The sequence below is a fragment of the Nycticebus coucang genome, chromosome 16, assembly GCF_027406575.1.
Source record: "Nycticebus coucang isolate mNycCou1 chromosome 16, mNycCou1.pri, whole genome shotgun sequence".
Lineage (NCBI taxonomy): Eukaryota > Metazoa > Chordata > Mammalia > Primates > Lorisidae > Nycticebus > Nycticebus coucang.
Genome location: NC_069795.1, coordinates 94,896,702 through 94,913,391, shown reverse-complemented (window position 1 = coordinate 94,913,391; position 16,690 = coordinate 94,896,702). Strand labels below are relative to the sequence as shown.

General features: G+C 40.2%; 1 pseudogene; it reads left to right on the top strand.

Moving 5' to 3' along the window:
• Window positions 1-5,348, top strand: part of LOC128567500 (F-actin-capping protein subunit alpha-1-like) — a 79,073-nt pseudogene extending 73,725 nt beyond the window's left edge.
• The last annotated feature ends 11,342 nt before the right edge of the window (window positions 5,349-16,690 follow it).

The following is a 16,690-nucleotide window of genomic DNA, read 5'->3' as shown; positions in this document are numbered from 1 at the left end:
CACATTTTGGATTATTTTCTTAGGATAGATACCCATAGGTGGAATTGCTGGGATTCCGTTCCACTTTGAAATGGTCGGTCGCTTTTGAAGTTGGTTGATCATTCGAAGGTTTCTTATGGACAAAGTGAGATGACACAGTTTGAGAAAAGAGCCTGGTTGATCTGTTCTTTCTATGAGGGAATGTAAGGAAAGTTGGGTCTCTTTAGGGTCCTCATATATGAGAAGTTATTGGAGGGGTTTGGGGGGCCAACAGACAGAACAAACCCCAAAGGTGCATTCATGAACTTGTGAAGAAGAAACTGGGAGTTGTCTCCCAGATTTTCCAGGAAAGAGACAGGGTGGTATTGAGTTTAAGATGGGGACCATGGAGTACAGTTAACGTAGTGAGAAAGAGTCCTTCGCTTTCCTCTTGGTCACAGTCATCTTTCCCTTATCCCTTGCTTGAGTCTCAGTCAGACTTTGTTTAATGCTTCTTTGCTGCTGTCTTTGTCTCCATGTCCCTTCAAGGCAGCATGGAAAGATGCATGGGTTTGAGCGTCATAAAGAGCTGAGAATATGACTCCATTCTTCCTCTTATTTGATGGTGTTTCAATTATTTATTGCTACAAAACAAACCACCTTATGAAATTGCAATTTGGTCAGGATTTGGCAGGGACAGCCTGTCTCTGCTCCACTTAATATCAATTGACCTGGATCAAGGGCTGGAGGCTGGAGTCATCTGAAGCAGGTTTTCTCAGTCCTTGGTACTATTGACATTCTAAGTCAGATTATTCTTTGTTGTGGGAAGCTGTGCACTGGAGAGTACTTGGGAGCCTCCTGGTCTCTACCCCCTAGATGCCAGTACCACTCCCCCTTATTGTGATTACAGCCAAAAATGTCTCCAGAAATTCCCTAATATCTCCTCCTTGGGTTGGGGGATGAAATTGCCCATGGTTGAGAACTGAGGCTTGTTTCCTGTCCTATGTGAGAGCTGATGCTGGCTGTTGATTTGGACCTTAGGAGAGAAATATTTGAAACAATCACATAGTCTCTCAAAAATGATGCCCTTCCTCACATCATGGTATGGACTTCCAAGGGTGAGCACCAAGATAGGGTGGGCAGGGAAGCCATATTGCTTCTTATAATACAGCCATGGGTGCAATCTTGCTTCTGACACTTCTGTTATTGAGGCAGCCACAAAAGGCCATTTCTAATTTCAAGGAGAGGGGAGGTAAATTCTACCATTTAATGGAGTAATGACAAAGTTCTGAAAGAACATGCAGGATCAGAAATATTATCATGACCATTTTTTAAAAATACAATCAACGACAAAGTGAAAGAAGTGACTTCAAGCAATTGACTAATCTGTAAAATAGAATGAAAATAACAGTATTCTATAGGGTCAATTATTTTAGAATTAAGTGAACTTTTTCTACAAAACGTGCCTACTACAAAAATTTAATTCTGTAGGTGATTCATTTGTAATTATCAATTATATACTTATGAGTGAATACCCTTTCTATTTCTATAAGTCTTGTTTTGTATTTCCTGCAGAAACATTCCTTAGATTTTCTCCAGAGGGCTCAGGGAAGAACTGGGATATTGTTTCTGGCAAGGGCCTCAAGGCCTGGAACAAGAGGATGAATGGTGGCTGGGTAGCAGCAGCCGTATCCCAAGTAGACCCTGTGTGTAGAAACTGTGTGTGGAGGTAGTCAGGGGACAAAGAGGAGAGCCCTTGTAGAGTTGACTCAGTGGTGCTAGGGTGGAGTAGTGCTTGCTTTCACTGGGTTTGGGTCACAAAATGTGAGGCCATGAGTCCAGCACGTATCCTTATCTAGACTAGGTGAGAAGCCGGAGCATTTTCCCTTTTAACACTTTTACCAAGCAATCATTTCTGACACAGGAGCATGATGGTAGAAATGTCTTTAGCTTCTTAGTTATATTACTGTATCACTAAAACTCTGCTTCTTAGGACTCCCAGTGTGGTGTCCAGCCTCAATTACATCCTGATTCTAAATCTTTCAGAGAATGAACTAATGGAGATTTTTAAGAGATGCTATATTATTTTATATATCAAGTGTCTTGGGGAAAGTTGCAACAATATTTTTTTTAAAGGTGGATTTATTTGTCTTGGACTGCATTAATACAGTTGGTTTTCACCAAGATTGACTTCATATAGTTCAAGATACACCTTGTTCCAAAAACAAAGCACAGCTTTCCTGGGGCTACTAAATCTTTATTAGGTTTTTCTTCCACAAAAGACTGCTCTGGCTGAGTGACTACATTGCCTCCTGGGAAAAGATGTTCTGCAGCCTTGTCCTTACCAATTGGAGAACGCTTTCTGGAATACCAAGTAGTTACTGACATTGGATTCCACATGCTGTTAACAGCAAGCCACCATCCCACCACCTGGCCTCAACTTATAGTGTTGGATTTGGGCTCAGCCCCCAAATTTGGTGGCAGAAACATTGCTTATTAAATTATTAATTTAAGGTTAATAGTCTCTTAGCTAATGGTAAAAAGGGGAAAATTGACAAAATAAGATAAAGCCTCATTATTTATAGAGACTTTTTTGAAGTGTGGGGGGGAGAGTAACAGGGTCTTACTCTTGGAATCAGTAGGATTCTTCAGTTCATTAGGATTCTTAATCTTCCATCGACTAATCCATCCTGGGGCACTAATTAGAAATGTATTTTCAAAGTGAGGATGATTAAAAACTTTGCCACCAAAACCAGGTGTATATTGCAACATTATTGACAATGAAAAGTTGATAACAATGCAAAAGTTCAGGATTAGGAGTTAAATTATTATGTGAGGGGGCACATTTAATGAATGGAATATTAGACATTATTGAAATATTGGTTATGAAAAATGGTAAATTATTTGGTATAATACTGAATGAATATGATATCTAAAATTATATAACTCATATATTTTCTTTGCCTCAAGATTTAAAATAGAAGTACATAATCATATTATAAAAATTCAAATACACATATACAAGCTCGTTTTAAAATTTTAAAAAATTCAAAGAAGTACTAATCCCTCTTTATGACTTTCTCTCATTTTATTCTTACTTTCAGATGCAATCATTGTTCATGTCCTGGTGTGTTGCCCTTCTCGCCTCTAAGCACATTTCCATGTGTCATGTTTTTTCATAGTGAGATTATATTAGATCTATTGTTCTACCCAAGCTTTCATTATTTAATGATATGTGTCGGAAATCTTTTCCCTGATGCTGCTATTAACATTGCTTCCATTTTTTAAACATCTGCAGAATCCCCTAATATAAGTATGTTATAATTTATTTAATCATTCTTCTACTGATACAGATGATTCCTAACTTTTCAAATTCTATAAAGAATGATTCCATGAACCTTGTTGCACATACATGTTAGTGTACGTAGGTGAATATTTCTGTAGAATGATACCTAAAAATAGAATTTTAACAAATATTACCAAATTGTTCCCTGCAACCTTTTCCCAATATGTATTCCAACTAAGGAAATGCAGTAATGCCTACAGTAAAGGGGACTATTTTTCAATCTTTTGAATTATTGCCAATAAATGAGTTCTTAGTATTTTGATTGTAACTTTCTTGATTATCAGTGAAGTTTTCTCACTGGCCAACTGACATTTCTTCTTTTATGAATTCCTTCTTTGTATCTTTTATGGACATTATTATTTCAAAGAGGAAACTCAGAAAAATCAAAAACATGTAAAGATACTATCATCCTTAACCATAGTGATTTTTTTCTTCTGTAGTTTTGAAATTTTAATATAATTAATATTAAAAGTAATTTTTATTTTAATGCAGAATCTTAAGTATTTGTATGGCTGTTGTAACATTATTGACAATGAAAAGTTGATCACATTGCAGAAGTTCAGGATTAGGAATATTATTATGTAAAAGATCACATTCACTGGATGGGATATCACACATTATTAAAATACTGATTATTAAAAACTGAATTTACCTCTCTCCCTTACAAGCCTCTTAGGGTGCTTAATTTCAAGAAACCTATACCCTTAATTGCTGTGGCAAGCTGGAGTGGTTTGCTTACCTGTTGAAGCTGCACACTTTTTTTTATAGCTTGAGAAAGCAATCCTAAGAGTTGGTTCTGAACCTTCTGCTATGGTAGATCCCAGCTTCTCTGTCTTCTCCACTGAAAATTTGGTATCTGCTTTCAGCTGGTGGAATTACATAAATTGATTATAGAATACAGTGCTGAAAGAATCAAAGTGATAAAAATGAATGATTTTCTCGTAAGGAATATACTTTATGGGGGAAAATGATTCATTATTTCATAAAGTGGTCTCTTGTCCCTTGTTCATACTATCGACATCTCTGAGAATCGCAGCTGTCTGGTGCTCCTGAACCCACTCCAGCATTGTCAGCACGTAAGGGAAGGAAGCACATCAGAGTGCTCAGGACAAACTAATTTTGAAACCCTATTTTGATTTCAGTCCTCTCATTATCGATCCATGCTCAGACAGGAGGCCAGGAGGCTCCCCGCACCTCTGGGGTCTGCAGCATAGCTGAGTGGGGTAAAGGGGCTGCAACAAGCATATATGCATCGGCTATCAAGCCGCAGCAACAATCTGGACATCAGATGAAAAACAAACTCAGAGGGGGAACTGAGCAAGGAAGATTCAATCCTTGGAGCTGGCTTTGGAGTTAGACAAACTTGGATCCCAGTCTTGGCTTGGCCTGTTCTGGTTGTGAGACTTTGAGTGAGTAGTTGTCGGTGTTGCTCGGCCGCCGGCCAGCAGGGAGGAACACACCAATGCAAACAGCTTTCAGCAAGTTTATTATGGGGGGCAAGCAGCTTGTCCGGGGAGAGCAGGATGGAAAAGCCCTAACCTTGTCTACAGCACTCTGTATATATACTCTAGGACACATCCTGTTATTGTGGTTTCTTGACCTAGGTATCTCTCCAATGAGCGCAAAGGGCACGGGCGGCAAGGTTGTTGCCAGGGGCAGTCTGCAAGCAGGTTTCCTAAAGTACGCCTCGCCATCCTGTTTTTGTGCCTGATTGATACATTGTATAAGGGCCCTCCACATCTCCCCCTTTTATTTATTTATTGCGAGTTGTGACCCTGCCTGTCTTAGGTTGTCCCCCTGTCCGAGTATAGTCTTACCCGTCATGGAGGGTACAGGCAGCAGTGGCCTGTCCTCTGTCTTAGGTTGATCTACATCGGGGGGGGATCTTACCCGTCATTGGCTACTGGTCCAGCATGCTAATCTAGATTTGGGGGGAACCTCCTGCTTGGAGGGCGAGGAGGGCCTGCTGGATGATGACGTGGTCTCGTTGTTGTCTTTGGCGGAGGGTAAGGAGAAGTTTGATGCAAAAGACTATGGCAACTAGAAGTATAATACTTAAAGCCGCGGTGCCGGCCCAATTGCGGGCATGGGAGAGCAAACTAGTTACTTTTCCTAGAATATCACGAGCGGTAATTACTTGTACTGGAGTGCTATTGATACTAACAATATGATTCAACATTTGGTGGGTGAGGTTTTCAAATTCCGCATCCCAGCTCCCCAGAAGGTAACGGAATAGTTGCAAGGAAGCATTACGCAGGGTACCATTAGGTTCAAAAATTGTGGGGGTAACACACAAGGAACTAAACAACCAAAGGAGAGGCATCTCTCCACATCATCCACCCGCTGCTGCAAAATGTCCACTCCCTAATCGACCAACAACAGTCCAGCGCGAAGGGGTCCGGCTGCGGCGACCCGGGTGCGCAGGGCCTCCGCAACCGAGGCGGCCTGGGTGGGCAGGGCCTCCGCAACTGAGGCGGACAATTGGTTGACAGCAGCAGCGGTGGGGACCGTTGTGGCAAGGGCTGCAGTCGCGGTGGCGGCGGCTGCGAGGGCTGTGGCGATGGCCGTGACAAGGGCCACGGTGACTCCGAAGTCGCGCTTCGATGTGGCTCCATGGGCGCGGCTTCATCGTGTGAGGGGTTCACTGGATGGGTGAGTCTTTCCGGGACCCACACCGGGGAGCTCTGGTCCTGTGGAGAAACACAAACTGCACCTCGGTTCCAGATGAGAACCGGGTCTGGGCCAGGTCAGTGGCCAGTTAACAAATTTTTAAATGAAATTATTAATGAATTTTTGAATGAATTTTTTTTTTGTTTGTTTGTTTATGCGGCTATTCTGCGAAAGGCCAGGGTAGCTCCCCCTTTTTTATTTATTTGTGAGTAGTAAGGGGAGGCTACTGTCACTGCCTTCACAAAAGCCTTGGCAGTTTTACCTTTCAAAGGGGTACCATTGCGTTTCAACAGTACCTGCAGCGGGGCCTGAAGCCGCACTTGGTAGGTTTCATTCCCCATTTCCGTCCAAAAACCCAACGGCGGCACTCTTTGTGCCACCGGCCATTAGATAATTGAATGAGGACAGGCAACAAACCGCTGTTCTCACTCAGACTCAAGACAGATACAACAAAAGGGGTCATGAACACCAGACAGTACACACACTTAACAAAAGACTAACACCCGCCACTATGGTCGTGGCCAATGACCCGTGTACACAATCCCCCACTCTGATCGCGGGCCCTCGCTTTTGTCGAGAGCTGGATCCCTTTTCCTGGATCCCTTTTCCTCCCCCGCTTTGAACGCGGGCCCTCGCTTTTGTCGCGAGCCGGATCCCTTCTCCTCCCTTGCAAGCTCTGCGGCTACCGCAGAAGTCTCCCCCACCACTTATCTACCTGGTGGGGCTACCCGGACAAACCCGGCATGGGGGGCGGCTTACCTGTCAGCTGAAAGCAGTCTCGAGAGGGGATCATGAAGTTCCTGGGTTTCGGCACCAGTTGTCGGTGTCGCTCGGCCACCGGCCAGCAGGGACGAACACACCAACGCAAACAGCTTTCAGCAAGTTTATTATGGGGGGCAAGCAGCTTGTCCGGGGAGAGCAGGATGGAAAAGCCCTAACCTTGTCCGGGGAGAGCAGGATGGAAAAGCCCTAACCTTGTCTACAGCACTCTGTATATATACTCTAGGACACATCCTGTTATTGCGGTTTCTTGACCTAGGTATCTCTCCAATGAGCGCAAAGGGCACGGGCGGCAAGGTTGTTGCCAGGGGCAGCCTGCAAGCAGGTTTCCTAAAGTACGCCTCCGCCATCCTGTTTTTGTGCCTGATTGATACATTGTATAAGGGCCCTCCACAAGTAATATGTATTTTAGCTTCAGTTTTTTCCTAATAGAAAATGGGAATAAGAATATCTCTCTCTCAGCCTGGGAGAGAGATTATGACAATTAAATAAGTAGGTAAAGTGCATTATAGAATGTGTAGCACAGAGAAATTGTGTAATAAATAGTGGCTTGCTTTTACTATTTAAAGTTTAGTAAGGTCAGATGAGGTAGTTGGGAGTGGTTAGCTACCAACCCAAGAGACTGGAATTTGAATCTACATTTCAAACCCTGGAGGGCTTGAGGAGGGAAGTCTTACTCTGTCTTATATCCTTTACTCGATGTCTGTTCCTCGATGCCTGATTGATCTCCTAATTCTTCACGGATTTAGAACCAGTGCAGCCTCACCTGAGAGGGAAACATTAAACTGTTTGTCTTTGACCTATTTAAATCCCCTAGTCCAGTGGTAGGATTGGCTTCAGATTTTGCAGTGAGGATAAGATGGGTTTTCAGGGTACTCCAGAGGTGAGGGCAAGGAGTCAGTGGGAAAGTACTGACAATGGAACAATGGATTATCTGGGAATCATTTTAAAGGGAGAAAAAGGGAAAGAAAGAAAGAAAGAAAGAGAGAGAGAGAAAGAAAGAAAGAAAGAAAAGGAAACAGGGGAAAGGAGGAAAGGAGAAAGAAAAAAGAAGGAAAGAAAAAAGGAAGGAAGGGAGGGAGGAAAGGTGAGAGAGAGGAAGTTCTCTCTTTTGGGAGAAGTTCTCTGACAGTTCTGGGCATCAGTGAAGAAAGGAAGAGTCAAAGACACAGGAGCATTTTCTAACCTGACAGAAATGGGGAAGTAGAGAGGAGGATTCTCACCACAGCACTAGTATATTTTGCCTCTCACAGCGTTGGCGTGGCACTCAAAGTGAGTCAAGACCTGGTGCACATGCTTACCAGACTATAATTCTTTTTTTTTTTTATTGTTGGGGATTCATTGAGGGTACAATAAGCTAGGTAGACTATAATTCTTAACACTTCTGCTCTCTCTCTCTCTCATCTTTGGAAAGACCTCTGTCATCTCCTTCTCACAACTTACTTGTCATGTGTTTATATAAAATGACTCCTCCAGCATCCTAGACTTCTATTAGCGTCAGTCAATGAATTTTACAAATTGTCTCTGACACAAACTGTTTTCAGAAAGAGTATGTATCTTTAATCACAAATTGTGATTTTGCAGAAGAATTCCCTGGGAATAACTTCTTGATTGTGCAAGATTACTCCAAATGATTCAACTTTCTGATACAGCACTGATGTACTGTATTTATGATAAAAATAACCCAAAGTAATTGACATTACACTGGTAGAAACTGTGCTATGAACTTTACATTCCTTATTTTGCAACAAAGATAACCACTTTGTTCTCATTTGATAAATAAAATTAAAGTTTAGAAAGCTAAGACAAGCTAGGTGTGGCAGCACTTTGGGAGGCTGAGGTAGGAGGATTGCTTGAGCTCAGGAGTTTGAGACCAGCCTAAGCAAGAGCGAGACCCTGCTATTTTCTGCTAAAAATACAAATAGCTGGACATCATGGTGATTGCCTGTAGTCTCAGCTACTCAGGAGGCTGAGGCAAGAGAACCGCTTGAGCCTAAGAGTTTGAGGTTGCTGTGAGCTACGATGCTACAGCCCTCCACTGAGGGCAACATAGTGAGACTCTGTGTAAAAAAAAAAAGAAAGAGAAAGAGAGAGAGAGAGAGAGAGAGAGAGAGAGAGAGAGAGAGAGAGAGAGAGAGAGAGAGAGAGAGAGAGAGGAGAGAGAGAGAGAGAGAGAGAGAGAGAGAGAAAGAGAAAGAAAAGACTCCTTGCAGAGATGGGGTTAAGATCCAGGCTGTGAACGTTGTATCTGTGGCATCTCAGGCTGGGTCCTGAGGGTTCATAGCAAAGTGACAGAAGTTCCATGAAGCCACATGTTAAATCTTCCTGGAATTGAATTTGCCTAGTTTCTTTGGATGAAGGCATTTTATATTAAATAAACATGCACCACAAGGATATCTATAGCCATGAGCTTGAAGTAGAAACAATGTGGTTACAACCCAGAACTCCAGAGCATGACAACTCTGAGACCCTCACTTGCCCATTTTACTAGGATGTCCAGGCTTTTCTAGTGGCTCTTAACTTCAAGTGTCCCAAGGGGGATCCCTTGAGTTTGGAGGCTCAGGCTTGTCTGCTTTCACCTTTCACTAGTTAATCCAGACCTCAGGTGTTCTCCCTTCAGAATGAGGGACAACAACATGGCTGTGGAGCCCAAATATCCCAGAACCTGCCACTTCTATGCTGCTGCTGCTGTCCAGATGAGTGTTTGCTTTCTGTCTGTCTGTCTGTCCAAGCCACTGGGCATTCCATGAATGCCTTGTTAGCCTTGGATGCCCTCCTTTACTCTAGATGTGGTAGAGGGGTCCTCTTCTGTATTGATTCCTCCAAGCATTCCCAGGCTTTTCTCTGGGTCCAAGGCCTTTCATCCTTGGTCTCTCCTGGCACATCACTCCCACTTTCAGACTGTGTTCATGTGGCCAAGAGCAACTTACCCCCCATGACTAGTTTCTCCACGTCCTCTACCAGTAGGTGGGACAATGTGTGTTACCGACATGCCACACCAATACAGATATTCTCTACAAATAGGGACACTTTTTGCTTTTCAAATCAATTGTTCATGTTCTGAATCCCTTCTATGACTCATTCAAGGAGAAGACTAGAGTCAACTCTGTCAGAGCAAGAAAACTAGACGTGATGAGCGTACCAGCATCACTGGTTTGGACACTGTCATGACATGTTGCTGCAGGATCAGATCTCAGAGGTGCTTGTCCAGACACAGTGACACTCCTGCTGGCGCAAGGAATAACAGTGCCCATGCTTGGCCTCCAAGCTCACTGCCATCTTAGCTTATGCTTCTAAGGTCAACAGGACTCCATGTCTGGTAGATGAATCTGGATAAAATCCCAGACCTCGGCTGAATGTAGTGCTGAAGCCAATGTTTTCCCACAAACGTCTGGGCCTCATCTCCCTTTCTTTGCCTTCACAGTGAGTTCCCCTTGGATAACAGGGCCTTTGGTAGATTTTCCAAGCAAGAGGCTTTTGTTGGCGCTGCTCAACCCTTACAAGGTTTTTCCATTTTTTTTCTTTTAAACAAACAATATTGAACCTTAAAATCTGACAGGGCTCATTAATTTTTTTTTAGGAAACTTTTAAACACCTTATTTAAATTGGTTTACTCCTTCAATAGAATTTTTCACATCAAGGAATATTATAGTATAGGAAAAAACGTTATTAAGCACCTGTCACCATTGATTCCCAGGAGGGACAGGCTGGCTCACATTAGGTGTGTCTATATACAGATAGCTTTACACGTGTAGCTGACCCCTGCCTAAGAAAGGGGACAAAGTTTTGCCTTCTTTAGTACTAGCTCCCCTCTTCATGCTGCAGTATAATAGACAGTGAGAACATGTTTTTTTTTTCTTTCTTTCTCTTTTTAGAAAAAAATTCCACACAGAAACTCTGCTATTCTTAAATTCCAAATTTATCCATGGTTACCTATTAAACATAGATGTCTTATAGTTTCAGTGTAAAATCTATGTTATATTTTAAATCATAAAATGGCAAGGTATTTTAAACTTGAGGTGAGTGGTCATGGGCTGAACCCCCAAACTGGCATTTAGGTACTTTGGAGGAAAAATTGAGAACTACTCTAGTGTAAAGATACTGTTAGATTTTTTATTAGAAATTATGGAAAGCTTTCAGGTATAGAGTTTGACATAATATATAAATACAAACATACAATATTACATCACTGTAAGAGTTGTTACTGTAACCTGTACTTTCATATCACATTTTATAGAAAAGTCAAACTGAGATAAATTCAACAAAAAATGGTCCTATTAACACATTCACATACAAAGAGTTTTCCTTTTCTTTCTTCTTCTTTTTTTTTTTTTTTATATAGAGACAGAGTCTCACTTTATCACCCTTGGTAGAGTGCTGTGGTGTCACAGCTCACAGCAATCTACAACTCCTGGGCTTAGGTGATTCTTTTGCCTCAGCATCTCGAGTAGGTGGGACTACAGGTGCCCGTCACAATGCCCAGCTATTTTTTGTTGTAGTTTGGCCAGGGCTGGTTCAAACCTGCCACCTTCAGTATATAGGGTCAGCACCCTATTCACTGAGCTACAGGCACTGCCCACAAAGAGTTTTTCAAAATGAGGGCACACTTAAAACTTTGACATAAAATATACAAAAGCAAACTATGTAACCAAAATGTGTGTATCCCTGTAATATTCTGAAATTAAGCAAAAGAAAGAAAAAAGTTAACTATAATAATAGTTGATATGATACTGCATAAACCTAACAGATCAATTTTATTTATTTTATTTTATTATTAATTCATAGCTGTGTACATTAATGCGATCATGGGGCACCATACACTGGTTTTATAGACCATTTGACATATTTTCATCACACTGGTTAACATAGCCTTCCTGGCATTTTCTTAGTTATTCTGTTAAGACATTTATATTCTACATTTACTAAGTTTCACAAGTACCCTTGTAAGATGCACCGCAGGTGTAATCACACCAATCACCCTCCCTCTGCCCATCCTCCCCCCACGCTCCCCTCACTGTCCCCCTTCCTCATATTCTTAGGTTATAACTGGGTTATAGCTTTCATATGAAAGCCATAAATTAGTTTCATAGTAGAGCTGAGTACATTAGATACTTTTTCTTCCATTCTTGAGATACTTTATTAAGAATATATTCCAGCTCCATCCATGTAAACATGAAAGAGGTAAAATCTCCATCTTTATTTAAGGCTGCATAATATTCCATAGTGTACATATACCACAATTTATTAATTCATTTGTGGATCGATGGGCACTTGGGCTTTTTCCATGACTTAGCAATTATGAATTGGGCTGCAATACACATTCTGGTACAAATATCTTTGTTATAATGTGATTTTTGGTCTTCTGAGTATATACCTAGTAAAGGAATTATAGGATTGAATGGCAGGTCTATTTTTAGATCTCTAAATGTTCTCCAAACATCTTTCCAAAAGGAAAGTATTAATTTGCATTCCCACCAGTAGTGTAGAAGTGTCCCCTTTTCTCCACATCCATGCCAACATCTCTGGTCTTGGGATTTTGTGATATGCACTAATCTTACTGGAGTTAGATGATATCTCAAAGTAGTTTGGATTTGCATTTCTCTGATGATTAAGAATGATGAGCATTTTTTCATATGTCTGTAGGCGATGTGCCCTGTCTTCCTCAGAGAAGTTTCTCTTCAAGGCTCTTGCCCAGCCTGAGATGGGGTCACTTGTTCTTTTCTTGCTAATACGTTTGAGTTCTCTGTGGATTCTGGTTATTAAACCTTTGTCAGAGACATAACCTGCAAATATCTTCTCCCATTCTGAGGGCTGTCTGCTTGCTTTACTTACTGTGTTCTTGGCTGTGCAGAAGCTTTTTAGTTTGATCAGGTCCCAGAGGTATATTTTTGAAGCTGCTTCAATTGCCCGGGGGTCCTCCTCATAAAATATTCTCCCACACCAATTTCTTCAGGAATTTTCCCTGTACTTTCTTCTAGTATTTTTATAGTTTCATGTCTTAAGTTTAAATCTTTAATCCAGTGAGAGTCTACCTTAGTTAATGGTGAAAGATGTGGGTCCAGTTTCAGTCTTCTACAGGGGGACAGCCAGTTCACCCAGCACCATAGATTAAATAGGGAATCTTTTCCCAAACTGAATGTTTTTAATTGGCTTGTCAAAGATCAAATAACAATAAGTAGCTGGATTCATATCTCAGTTCTCTATTCTGTTCCATACCTCTACCTTTCTGTTTTTGTGCCAGTACCATGCTGTTTTTATCACTGTTGAGTTATAATATTGTCTGAGATCTGGTAGCATGATTCCTCCTGCTTTGTTTTTATCTGAGTAATGTCTTGGCTAGTCGAGGTTTTTTCTGATTCCATAAAAAACAAAGTGTTATTTTTTCAAGATCTTTAAAGTATGACAGTGGAGCTTTAATAGGGATTGCATCAAAATTGTATATTGCTTTGGGTAATATGGACATTTTAACAATGTTGATTCTTCCCAGCCATGAGCATGGGGTATATTTTTCCATTTGTTAACATTTTCAGCTATTTCTTTTCTTTCTTAGAGTTCCATAGTTCTCTTTATAGAGATCTTTCACGTCCTTTGTTATATAAACTCCCAAATATTTCATCTTCTTTGGCACTACTGTGAACAGAATAGAGTTCTTGACTGTTTTTTCAGCTTGACTATTGTTGGTATATATAAAGGCTACTGATTTATAGATGTTGATTTTCTTTTTTTTTTTTTTTTATTGTTGGGGATTCATTGAGGGTACAATAAGCCAGGTTACACTGATTGCAATTGTTAGGCAAAGTCCCTCTTGCAATCTTGTCTTGCCCCCATAAAGTGTGACACACACCAAGGCTCCACCCACCTCCCTCCTTCCCTCTTTCTGTTCCCCCTCCATAACCATAATTGTCATTAATTGTCCTCATATCAAAATTGAGTACATAGGATTCATGCTTCTCCATTCTTGTGATGCTTTACTAAGAATAATGTGGGAAAGATATTGATTTTCTACTCTGAGACACTGCTGTATTCCTTGATCACTTCTTAGAGTTTTGTAGTAGATCCTTGGTGTTTTCCAGATATACAAGCATATCATTTGTGAAGCGTGAATGTTTGGTTTCTTCTGACCCTATATGGATATCCTTGATTGTCTTTTCTTCCCTAATTGTGATGGCTAAAACTTCCATTACAAAGTTAAAGAGCAGTGGAGACAATGGGCAACCTTGCCTGTTCATGATCTGAGTGGAAATGATTCCAATTTCACTCCATTCAAAGGATATTGGCTGTGGGTTTGCTGTAGATGGCCTCTATCAGTTTAAGAAATGTCCCTTGTATACCAATTTTCTTCAGTGTTCTGATCATGAAGCTATGCTGGTTATTATCAAAAGCTTTTTCTGAATCAATTGAGAGAATAATATGGTCTTTGTTTTTTAATTTGTTTATGTGCTGAATTATATTTATAGATTTACGTATATTGAACCAGCCTTGAGACCCTGGGATAAAACCCACTTGGTCATGATGTATAATTTGTTTGATGTGTTGCTGGATTCTGTTTGTTAGGATCTTGTTGAATATTTTTGCATCTATATTCATTAGTGATATTGGTCTATAATTTTCTTTTCTTGTTGGGTCTTTTCCTGATTGGGGATCAGAGTGATGTTTGCTTCATAGAATGTGTTGGATAGTATTCCTTATTTTTCTATATTTTGGACCAGGTTGAGTAATATAGGTACTGGTTCCTCTTCAAAGGTTTGGTAGAAATTGGACGTGAAGCCATCTGGTCCCAGGCTTTTCTTTTTAGGGAAATTTTGTATGGTTGATGATATTTCAGAACTTGATATGGGCCTGTTTAACATTTCCACTTGATTCTGGCTAAGTCTTGGAAGGTGACGTGCTTTCAAGTATTGGTCAATTGCCTTCAGATTTTCATATTTCTGAAAATAAGAAATATGAAAATTTTAACAGTCATTAAGGATTTTTTAAATTTCTGAGGAGTCTGTTGTTATTTTGTCTTTGTCATTTCTGATTGATGAAATTAAAGATTTTACTCTTTTTTTCCTGCTTAAGTTAGCCAAAGGTTTATCTATTTTATTGACCTTTTCAAAAAACCAACATTTTGATTTATTGATCTGTTGTATAATCCTTTTGTTTTCAATTTCATTTAATTCTGCTCTAATTTTGTTTATTTCTTTTTCTTCTACTGGGTTTGGTGTTGGAATGTTCTTCCTTTTCCAGTTACTTGAGACATCCCATTAGGTTGTTAAGTTCCTCTCTTTCCATTCTCTTGAGGAAGGCTTGTAGTGCTATAAATTTCCCTCTTAGGACTGCCTTTGCAGTATTCCAGAGGTTCTGATAATTCTTGTCTTCATTGTCATTTTGTTCCAAGAATTTGGTCATTTCCTTCTTAATCTCATCTATGACCCAGCTGTCATTCAGCATAAGGTTATTTAACTTCCATGTTTTTGTATGAGTATGCAGATTCCTGTTGTTACTGAGTTCAACTTTTATTCCATGGTGCTCTGAGAAGATGTAAGGAATAATTTCTATTCCTGTAAATTTACTGAGGTAAGACTTGTGACCTAAGATGTGAACGATTTTGGAGTATGTTCCATGGGCTGATGAGAAGTATGTGTATTCAGTTTTGTTGGGATGAAATGTTCTATAATGTCTGTTAAATCCAAATGTTGGATGGTTATGTTTAAATCTAAAATTTCTTAGCTCAGCTTCTTATTGGAGGATCTATCCAACACTGCCAAAGGAGTGTTAAAATCTCTGACTATTATGGAGTTGTAAGAAATCTAGTTGCTCATGTCTGTTAGTTTCTCTTATAAATTGAGGTGCATTCTGGTTGGGTGCATAAAGATTAATAAGTGAAATCTCATCATATTGAGTATTACCCTTAACAAATATGAAGTGACCATTCTTATCCTTCCTTATGTTTGTTGGTTTAAAGCCTATTGTATCTGCAAATAGAATTGCAACACCTGCTTTTTCTGATTTCCATTTGCCTGAAATATGGACGACCATCCTTTCACCCTGAGTCTATATTTATCTTTTAAGGTAAGATGAGATTATTGTATGCATCAGATATCTGACCTGAGTTTTTGTATCCAGTCAGGCAACCTGTGCCTCTGTAGAGGACAGTTTAAGCCATTCACATTAATGGAGAATATTGATAAGCCTGGTAAAATTTGGGGTATCGAGTTTTTCTTTTTTTTCTTTTTTATTGTTTTTTATTTTTAAAATATATATATATTTTTTAATTTCAGCTTCCTTGTTCATTCTTCTTTGTTTGAAGATTCTTTTTTGTTGTTCATTTTCTTCTTCCTCTGGCGATGTTTTTGATGTTAGTAGAGACAGGGTCTTACTCTGGCTCATTGCTGTTCATACTGGTCTCGAACCTCTGAGCTCAGGCAATCCACCCGCCTCAACCTCCCACAGCACTGGGACTACAGGCGTGAGCCAACACGCCCAGCCAGGTATCGAGTTTTTCGAAATTCCAGTGGACATTTTAAATCCATTCACCCCTGTGGAAGTTGGAGTTTAATCAAAAGTTTCTGAGTGAGTTTACTTTTGTGGTAGAGGATTGTGCTGGTCATTAAGGAGGATAGGTATGAGAATATCCTGAAGAGCTGGTTTCCTTATGGCAAATTTCTTCAACATGTGAATGTCATTAAGGTATTTAATTTCTCCATCATAAATGAAACTCAGTTCAGCTGGATACAGGATCCTGGGTTGAAAGTTATTTTGTTTTAGGAGATTAAAAGTCAATTACCACCCTCTTCTAACTTAAAAAGTTTCAGCAGAGAGATCTGCAGTCATTCTAATATTCTTCCCTTTATAGATTATGGTTTTCTTAAGTCTGGCTGCTTTCAGAATTTTCTCCTTCATATTAATTTTAGTGAAGTTAATTATGATGTGCCTGGGGGATGTCTTATTCAG